Genomic DNA, 10,541 nt, shown 5'->3' on the forward strand with positions numbered 1-10,541 from the left:
AACAAGCATTTATTAAGTGCTTAACTGTGTGCCAGGTTCTGAGTTAAGTGTTGGATTACAAAGAAAGGCAAAAACAGGGTCCCTCCCCTCAAAGAGCATACATTGTAATAAAAATGTATCTTGAATTACTGGACAATCCTACTTCAGTTTCATAAACTACCTGGCTGACTCACATTCGGGATCCTTTTTTCATGCTAATGAAATATTGTAAGACAAGTCCATGATCCTTTGAGGCGCTCACAATAAAAATATAACCACAGTCATAATTCCAGGGCAAATCCATTGGTGGGGGGGCGGGGAGAAGGGGGATATTGGGGTATAAAACATAGCCTCCCTGAAAGATAATGCCTGGGGAAGGGAGGGAGAGAACAAATATTTATTAAATCCTTACTATATGCCAGGCACTGTGCTGAGCACCTTACAAACATAACCACAGCAATCACAGATCCTCACAGCAATCCTGTGAGATAGGTACTATTATAGGTACTAGGTACTATTATGATCCCCATTTTAGAGTTGAAGAAACTGAGGTAGACAGAAGTTAAGTGACTTGCCCAGGGTCACACAGCTAATCAGTGTCTGAAGTCACATTTGAACTCAGATCTTCCTGACTCCAGACCCAGCTCTCTATTCCCTGTATCACCTAGCAGCCTTGGGGGCAAAGTGTCAATCAATCACTCTAGTTAAGGCTACTGATAGAACTTCTGGATGGTAGAGTTTTTTTCTGTGGCTGTAAACTGCCATGTTTCTTGTTTGTATACATTGCCTCAACCAATATTCACTGAGTACCTAGCACTGGGCAAGGTTTTGTGCTAGGTACTTGGGGAAGGGCATATGAAGACTATATAGTCACTACTCTTGAAAAATTCATTTGGAATGGAAGAAATCATGTGCTTACATATTATGAAAAGCAATATGTGATGTCATAAGAGAAGTACCAAGTGTTATTTGAGTTCAAAGGAAGGACTCTCTACCACCAGTACATGTTCAAAGGGATCATTAGAGGTGCTTGTTAGGTAAGCCTAGGGTCAGAAATGTGCAAGATCTATCGTGGCCGATATTTGTATTCCATGTATTTAAGGACAGCAGTCATGAGCCTTTAAATAAGCAATGCCTTGACTGTCCCCAAGAAAATGTGGGATTATCTTGTCTCTTAGTTCTAAATGTTTGTTGAATTTAATTTAATTTGTTGATTTTTGGTTAGCAACAATAGAGACCCATCAAGACATAGGATGCAGTGTATTGTATTACTTAGTGCTAAGTGGTAAAAGGGAATCTGAGTAAATGAACTGAGCTGAAAAGTGTAGTCTCAGTGACATTTCCTTTCTAACAATCATCTTAATGGTATTCACTGAGTAGAAGTTACATATCAATCAATCAATGAGCATTTATTAGCTATCTACTCTGCGCTAGGCATTGTGCTGGGTGTTCAGAATGCAAAGACATAAGTAAGATGTTTTCTACAGTCAAGGAGTTTACATTATGTTGGGGTAGTAGATTTATTAAGTGCTTAAGTGTTCAAAGGAACAACATGTTCCCAGATATATAAATATAGGCTACATACAAAATAAGTACACAGTGATTTGGATAAGAAATATTAACAACTGTGGGAATCAAGAAATGCCTTTTTGAAGGTGTGCCACAAGTTGAGCTGCAAAAGGAGTTAAAGGCTCCAAAAAATAGAGGTGAAGGACAGCATTCCAGGCACTGTGGTGTGCAAAGCCATGGAGGCAAGAGAAGATACGTCACAGAGAGCTAACAGCAAATAGGTCAGTTTGGCTAGTGCACAGAGTGTACTTTGTGGGAGGGAATAATGTATAATCAACCTGGAAGCATACATGACAGCCAGATTGTGAAGGTTTTTGAAGTCAAGCAAAAGAACTTATAGTTTATCATAAAAGCAACAGGGAGCATGTTGAGTAGGGGGAGATGGGCACAGGCTTGTGCTTTAGGAATATCAATTTGGCAGTTTTTTGGAGGATGGATTAGAGAAGGGGAAAGAATAGATGTGGGGAGACCAGGTAGGAGGTATCTTCAATGATAAAGACCTTGACTAGGGTGGTTGTGGTATGCACAGAGAGAGGTGGTGGTGTGCACAGAGAGAAAGAGATGACTTTTAGACACATCAAGAAGGTAGTATTGACAAGACTTGACAACTGAATGGTTATGGGTGGTGAGTGAGTTAAGAATTGAGGATGCTCTAAGGTTATCTGGGTGACTGGAAGGGTGGTAGACCCTTGCTAGAAGTAGAGAAGTTAGGCAATAGAGAGCATTTAGGGCAGGGGTGGGGCAACCTTCGGCCTTGAGGTCACATGTGGCCCTCTAGGTCCTCAAGTGTGGCCCTTTGAGTGAGGATTTGTTCTGTGTTCAAAGGGCTGCACTTAAGGACCTAGACGGCCACATGTGGACTCGACGCCGAAGGTTTCCCACTCCTGGTTTAGAGGAAACACAGGGTACCTAGGTGGCACAGTGAATAGAGCACTGGGCCTTGAGTCAGGAAGACTCCTCTTCCTGAGTTCAAATACAGCCTCAGATACATACTAGCTGTATGACCCTGGGCAAGTCCACTCAACCCTCTTTGCTTCAGTTTCCTCATCTGCAAAATGAGCTAGAGAAGGAAATGAAATAAAATAGAAAATATCAAGAAAACCCCAAATGGGGTTAGGGAGAGTCAGGCACAATTAAAACAACTGAACAAGGTAACAATAACAACAAAATGGGAAGGATGAGTGATGTTTTAAATGTGCTCATTTTTCAGTGCCTCTGGGTAACCTAATGAGGATATTGCATATAGACGCAGAATTGGAGCTTGGGAAAAAAGATGAGGGCTGAATGTATGTATTCAGGAGCCACTTGCATAGCGTTGTTAATTGAATCCATGGAAACTGATGAGATCACTGGGAGTACAGAGAGAAAAAAAGAGGATCTAGGTTAGAGGGAATGGGGCATAAAAGGTCTTCTAAGCAGACCAAGATATATGACAAAGAACTACAACTGAGTTATGTTACAAAAATCCAGGGAGAAGAGTGGCTTGACATCATCTGCACTGTTCTATAGGTGCTTCTCTGTTAGATTTCCTCTTTTCATCCCTTTTAGTTTATCATGAAACTTTAGACCTGACTGTGGTTTAACTAATGCAGGTTTGAAATAAAATCAGGCCAAGGTCAGCAGCTGCACAAAATATCTAAACACCTTACTGACTGCTCGGTACCCTACGGGAAATGAGTTCATAGGTTCATTTCAGTTCCAAAATGAAAAGCACCTATTTTATAAAATCACTGTGTAATTGGAATTACTTTGGAAGTTTTGGCAAACACAATTGTCAGTAGAGCAAATGGACTGAATGAAAATCCCGAACAGAATACTCTGGGCACTTATAGTAACCAAGTGTATGAAGGCTGTGCCAATTGTGTAAATGCAGAAAGAATTTTTATCTTGAGTATCTGTTAAACTTATGTTCCCTTCAATGCTCTAAAAGGTTTAAATGCTGTTCCTTTGATCTATGTAGATTTTACAACCTTGTTTCTTAATGCTTTGTTGAATCTGGAATCTCATCAATGTTAGCTCTTTCTCTAATGGTCCAGATTTCAATCCATTCACACTCTCTCAACCTGTCTGACTCTTTCCATCTGCTCCTACAAGTCTTCCACACAGCAGCTCCCCAGTGTACTCAGTACCTTAGGATCTCTTAACATTGACACAGCAACAGAGAACACAGGCTGTCTGTTGGTTATCTCTTGGAAGATCTTGCTTCTTTAAACCACTTCTCCTGTAAATCTCTGTTGACAATATACGGCAGCCTACTTTGGCCCACAGAAAGCCTCTATTATTGCCAACCAAAATTCAACAAATAAGGTTCCATTCATCAAGCATTTAGATACACAGATAAGTAAGTCCATGTCTCCTACACCAAAAGAGCCTTGTGACTTAGTAGAGGAGATAATATGTACATAAAATAATAATATAAAATAGAATATTTTATATAGAATATTAAAATAGAATATAGAATGTAGTGAGCCTGGTTTTTTGGACATTACCAGGCACATATGCAAAGCCTCACCAATCTGGTAGGACCTGCTAGAGTCTGTAATAATCTAAAATAGTGGAGAAGTCAAGTAATTTGCATTAGGTTTGGGTATGTATCACATGGTTCTCTTGCACCAGATTTTCTTTATACCAACATTCAAATTACTGTAGCTCGTGTTTCATTCATTCGAAGATTTAGACTGTGCATATATTAAGTCTCAGTCTTGCTATATCATATCACCTCCTTTTCTGGTCACATACACCCTAGAGGGTTCCTTTTGTATGGCTTCTTACATGTAATTCATTACTGGTAATGTGCTACAGCCTGTTTATACCTACCAATGTATCTTGCCACTGCCTTTGGATAAGCCAGCATTTTGATTCTTTGAAGAGCATGGTATTCTATGACTCATACAATATAGCATCACTGGGATAACAGGGCTGAAAATATGGGTTCTATGTAAGGGAACAGCTTGGCATCATTGATAGCACTAGGGCAAATTTCCAAATGCCATCTAGCACACTCTCTTCCTGGCCAGTTCCAGCCCAACTCACTCTCCTTTTGTAAGGCTTACTCAACATATATGTGTTGATGGATTAACTCAATGGGATGCAAATCAAACTATATGTTATAATGTAGGCAATATGTACTCTTCATTTACTTTTTTTTTCTGTGTGGATAGTTAGGTTGAATGATCACTGAGGAAGTCTTTAAAGAGGTGTTTGATGAGATCAATGTGGTACTATCTTTTAACATGAACCTCTAGAGACTTAGAGGAAGATTTCTGTTGTGTTGGTTAGATCCTTTATGAAGGATTTAAGGAGTGATATGGACAAGAAAGAACTGGAAAGGAAATTAACAGCTTATCACAAAAGGTACAAAATCCTGTCCAAGCAACACATTCCCTGAAAATTAGAATGGACCAAATCAAAGCCAATTACTCCATGAGACAGCAAGAAATATTAAAACAAAATCAAAAGGCTGAAAAAATATTTGTAAATTTGTAAAAATATTTGTAAAAAAGATTTGTAAAGTATCTCACAGCAAAAACAATTGACCAGGACAACAGATTGAGGAAGAAAAATTTAAGAAATGAACTATCTGAATGATATGACTTTTAATAAAGGGCTTTGAATCATATTTCAAAAAATGACAAAAGAAAATTGCCCAGATCCCTTAGAAACAGAGGGCAAAGCAGAAATAGAAAAAATCTACCAATCACTTCCCGAAACTCTCAAATGAAAATTCCCAGAAACATTAAAGCCAGAATTCAGAGCTTCATGACCAAAGAAAAAAATACTACAAGCAGCCAGAATTCAAGTGTCAATGAACCTCAGTCAGGATCACACATGACTTAGCTTCCACTAAAAAGAATTGGAAAACTAGGAATATGATGTTCTAGAAAGCAAAAGATATAGGCTTACAGCCAAAAATAACTTATCCAGCAAAATTAAGTATAATACTATGGGTGGGGGGGATGGGACTTTTAACGAAAAAGAGGACTTCCAAGCATTCCTGATAAAAAGACCAGCAGAGCTGTGTAGAAACTTTGAAGCTCAAACACAGCAGTTAAGAGAAACATAAACTGGTGCATATGAATGATGATTGACTAAGCAAGGATAAACTGCTTACATTCTATCATAGGGAGATGATTCATGTGTTTCCTCTGAGTCTTATCAGGGGTCATTAAGGCAGTCTAACTAGACATGTCCCAGGAGCAGTTCTGTTTTGTCTTGATCTTAAGAGAATGGAAAGAGAGGGGAAAAGGGATATCCTTGGGAGATAGGAAGGGAAAGGAAGGTTAAGAAAAATGCTCTCACATAATTAGGGTGTACAAGTAGACATCTATCAAGTGAAAAGAAGGTGGGGGTGCAACTGACACTTTAACCTCACTCTTAACTGAACTGGGTAAAGGAAGGAAGAATATGCATTGATATATACAGTTGGGTACGGAAATACATTTCATTCAATAAGGAACAGGAGGGAAAGGGGAGAAGCAGGGAGGGGAATAAAAAGGATAGGCTGAGGAAGGGATCAAGTCCTAAGCAAAATATTAACTCTAAGGAGGTACAAAAATATTTATAGCTCTTTTGGGGTGGCAATTTGAGGGAGGACCCATAAATTGGGGAATAGATGGACAATTTATATTATACAATTTGATGGAATACTATTGTAACCGATGATAAAGAGGATGATTTCAGAGAAACTTGGGAAGACTTGTATGATCTGATACCAAATGAAGTGAATACAACCATTTATATGACACCAATATGGTAAAGGCAAATAACACTGAAAGAATCACGAACTCATTGTCACAATGACCAACAATGATTCCTGAGGATGATGATGATGATGAAGGGCTCAGAGTACAGAATGACACAATTTTTTTTTTGGACATGGACAATATGGAAGTTTGTTTTAACTATACATATTTGTAATGGGAATCTTTAATTCCCAAGTGAGGGGTGGGGTAAGAGTGGGAGATAAAGATGGCAGATTTTTGCTGATTGAAAAAAATCAAATATAATTTAAAAAATCAAATCAAAGATGGAGGGCAATCTGAGAGGGGAAGGCATTAGGGATTAGGAGGGTTTGGGAGATGTGGAAAAAGGCCTCCTTGAGTAGGTGGAATTTTAGCTGAATCTTGAATAGGGAAATTAAGAGGCAGAGGGCAGGAGGCAAAGCATTCCACACACAGAAGATAGCAAGTGCAAAGGCAAGAAGAAGAGAGATGTAGTGTTTTTTCCTAGCAGTAACTGCAAGGTCATTGCTGCTGAAATGTAGTGTGTATAGAGAAGTACAGGAAGACTGAAAGGTAGAAAAGGGACAAGTTATGAAAAGCTTTAAATGCCAAAATGAAGAGTTTGATTTTGGAAGTAACAGGGTGACGCTGGTGGGGGGCGAGGATGGAGGAGTTGACAGGGTCAAGCCTTCAATTTAGAAAAATCACCTTGGCAGCTGAGTGGATGATGGACTGGAAAGGGAGAGAAGATGCAGGACATTGGGTTAGAAGCCTATTATAGTAGTGCAGGTCAGAGGTAATAAGGGCGTGGACTAGAGTTGCACTTCTGTGAGTGAAGAAGTCTTTAGGAGATGCTGTTAAAGTAGAAATGGCAATATTTGGCAACAGACCGTGTTATTTGGGGAGACTGAGAATGACGAGATGACCAGGAGGATGGCGGTATCCTTGTCAATAACAGGGACGCTGGGAAGAGAGGCTTGGGAGGAAAAGTAAGTTCTGTTTTGGATCTCTGTATTGCCAATCATGGCAGCACATCTGAGGACCGCTACTGTGATCAATTTCAGGAATGCAATTGCATAGTATAATGAACTCTCTATGATTTATTTAGCAACAAACCAAAGCGTTGTTCAATAAAGCATAGTATAACATTAATGGCAACATCCTTAAGCAAAGTATATAATTTCTCTCATATATACTCCTAGGTTACAGAATATCATACTCCATTATATATATCATTGCATCCCCATAAAACTTATCCACACAGCAGGGGGTCCCAGGCTAAGGTCTTCCTTAGCACAACACATTTTTAAAGGGTAGCAGAAAATACCACACCATCCACCCCCAGGTCACAGTAAGAACAATCTCCTTAACCATTACCAATCATCCAAGCAAAGTCCTCTTTCATCTTGACCCGAGGTTGACCTCCAAGTCCCATAGCTCCTCCTCTGTAGGCTGACCACTTCTGACTCTCACCTGGATTCACATGCAGGCAGTGCTCTGCTCCTGCACCAGGCCTCAGCTCACAGGGACTGCTCCACTCCAAGATCCTGCCCAACAGCAGGCTCCAGGGGTTCCTGCCCACAGCTTCTGTTTCGGGGAAAATAAAGCTTAACAGGGCAGAAACACACACCACCAACACCACCTCAATTCACCTCCAAAGTCCAGAGGCTCTGTGTTAACACTGAGTTCACTTTAACAACTCTCAAAAGGGGCTTAAGCTAAGCCTCCTTCCCATGGGCAGGTCTCTATCCTACGGCTTCACTCACCTCCAAAGTTCAGAGGCTCCTTCAGCAAGTCTCTGCCATCAAAGGTCTTCTCTCTCCCAGAGGCTCTCCTCTATGCTCTTGGAGGCTCTCCTCTGCACCCTTGGAGGCTCTTCCCAGCTCTTTTAGGTTTCCTCTCATCTAGAAGCTGGCAACTCTCTCAATATCTTCTCTTCAACGCCCTCTTGATGTCTGCTTCTCTCACACTCTGGGCTGGCTCTCCTTATGTACAATTCTAGCCATCTGATTGTCTAGAACTCAGGTCCCTGATTGGCTGAATTCATCCACATCTGATTGGCTAGAACTCAACGCACACACAAGTCTCTGATTGGCTAAAACTCAACCCACATTCATCCAGCAAAAATCCCACTTTGCTTGCCATTACATTTCCACCCCTCCCAGGATCCTTGGCCTTACAATCTAAATGGGCATGGATCCTGGAACAAATAGAGGCACTATACTTTGTGATCCCATCCTCGTTGCCAAATGTTAGTAAGGCAAGATTCATGACCTCGAAGAGGACCATGAATATGCCTGTGTAGTTTGGAATTGCAAAGTGTAAGAGATTCTCTAGGTAGAAGGCAGAGGAAGTATAACATTTATTTAGACATCAGAGGATCAAATCTCAGAACCAGTAATTCCAATTCAATATAGCAGTAATTGTACTCCAAAACCAGGAAGTCCACCTCAATGTAAGAACAAGGAAATTATAATAGTATTACAGCAAAGAACCAAATCATCCTGTAACCTTTCCCCCTGCGGGGGCCTTCCTGTAAACACTCACTCATGAATCCCAAATGTCTGCTTGCCTGTGTTCTCTCTCTCTTCAGTTCTCTGAAGCTCCCTGGTTTCTACTCTGCTCTGCACTCTCTGCAGCTCTCCTGTCTCTCCAAAGCTCTCTGAGTTCTGTAGCTTGATAGTCTGCCGATCTCAGCTCTGTTGTTTCAGAGTTCTTACTTCTTTTCCTTGGGCTGAATTCTGACCTTAATGGCTACCTTCTGGGTATATACACTCTTCTTAGGGCCCAAGGGCCTCAGGCCCAATCAGTGAAAGGGTGTAGACCTGGGGCTTAGCATGTAGTACTAAAGGGTGTAGGCCTGCCTCTAATCAAGCCTCCCTTAGCTCCACCTGAGGTCTATTGAATGGGCAGGAAAGATCTTTCATCACTGATTGGCATCACAACCTGCTAAGTTGTAGAGGAAAGATAATGATAATTTAATCCAATTCCTTCATTTTATAGATGGAGGAAACTCAGGCCCAAAGAAGTTAAATGACTTTGCTCTCGGTCATACAGATGGTCAGTGACAGAGCCAGGATTAAACTCTAGTCTTCCTAACACATAATCTAGGACTTGTTCTACTAAAATGTCATAGATTACTTAGAATAGTCCTATTTCTCAAACAGTTAATTTGGTTTTGGAAATTAACTCACTTGGGATTTTCTCATTTCCGTTCTCAATCACCACAGAATGCAATAAATGAAACACAGGGAACATGGAGAAGTTATACTGTCTACTGGTTTTCATTAAGATTTCCTGAAGGCCCTATTAAGATGTATGAAAGCCTTCGCTAAGGCAATGGGGGTAGGGAAGAAGAGGAAGGAATAGCTGTCTTTATACGCACATTATTTATGTATTCTTAATGAGACTATTTTTGAACATTTTACCATTTTCTTAGGATTACCATATCTGGCCTAATATATTCACAGTTCCCATTCAGTAGGAGCCTATGATACAAAGGAGATAGTTACATAAGACTAAAAGGGCCAACTTATATAAATATCTAAGCCACAGTTTGTTGAGTAGTGACTTCTGACTTAGTCTTCCCCTTATCTTTCAGGAAAGACCGTCCTGATTAAGGCTAAAAATATGAAATCTATCCTACTGCCCCCCCCCTTATATTTATATAAGTTGGCCCTTGTTTTCTCCATTCTTTTAGTCTCATGTAACTATCTCCTTTATCTCATAGGCTCCTGCTGAATGGGAACTGTGTGAATATATTAGGCCAGATGTGGTAATCCTAAGAAAATGGTAAAACTGATCAGGAATTGCACAAACTTCTAGCAATCACGCAACTCTTCTTCATCTAGCACAGATTACATCCTTCAGGAACATTCTAAAGGTGGTCACAATGAAAAGACAATGCGCTAAATTGCTAGGTAATTTGTAAATTCCATCAAAGGAGCTTCTCTTGTATTTTTTGAGGGGAGGGGTCAAAAGCTCCTCAGGATACTCTTTAGTCATTCACCGTATGTTTAATAATGATGGTTTTGCAAAACTCACTTTAGATACACCAGGAGCCTGAACTTCTGAGTATCAAGGGACATAAGTATTGTCATCATAAAATAAACTTTAAAAATTAGATTCTGTGAAGCCTGGAGGTTCTGCACTACTGATCCTGTAGCAATCACAGCACCACAGATTTGGAGTGGGAAGGTCTTTCAGATACCTCGTTTAACTACTTCATTTTTACAGATGACTCAAGAGAGAGCCAAGATTTACTCATGAGGT

Source organism: Trichosurus vulpecula, chromosome 2 (assembly GCF_011100635.1).
Source record: "Trichosurus vulpecula isolate mTriVul1 chromosome 2, mTriVul1.pri, whole genome shotgun sequence".
In the NCBI taxonomy this organism is placed as follows: domain Eukaryota; kingdom Metazoa; phylum Chordata; class Mammalia; order Diprotodontia; family Phalangeridae; genus Trichosurus; species Trichosurus vulpecula.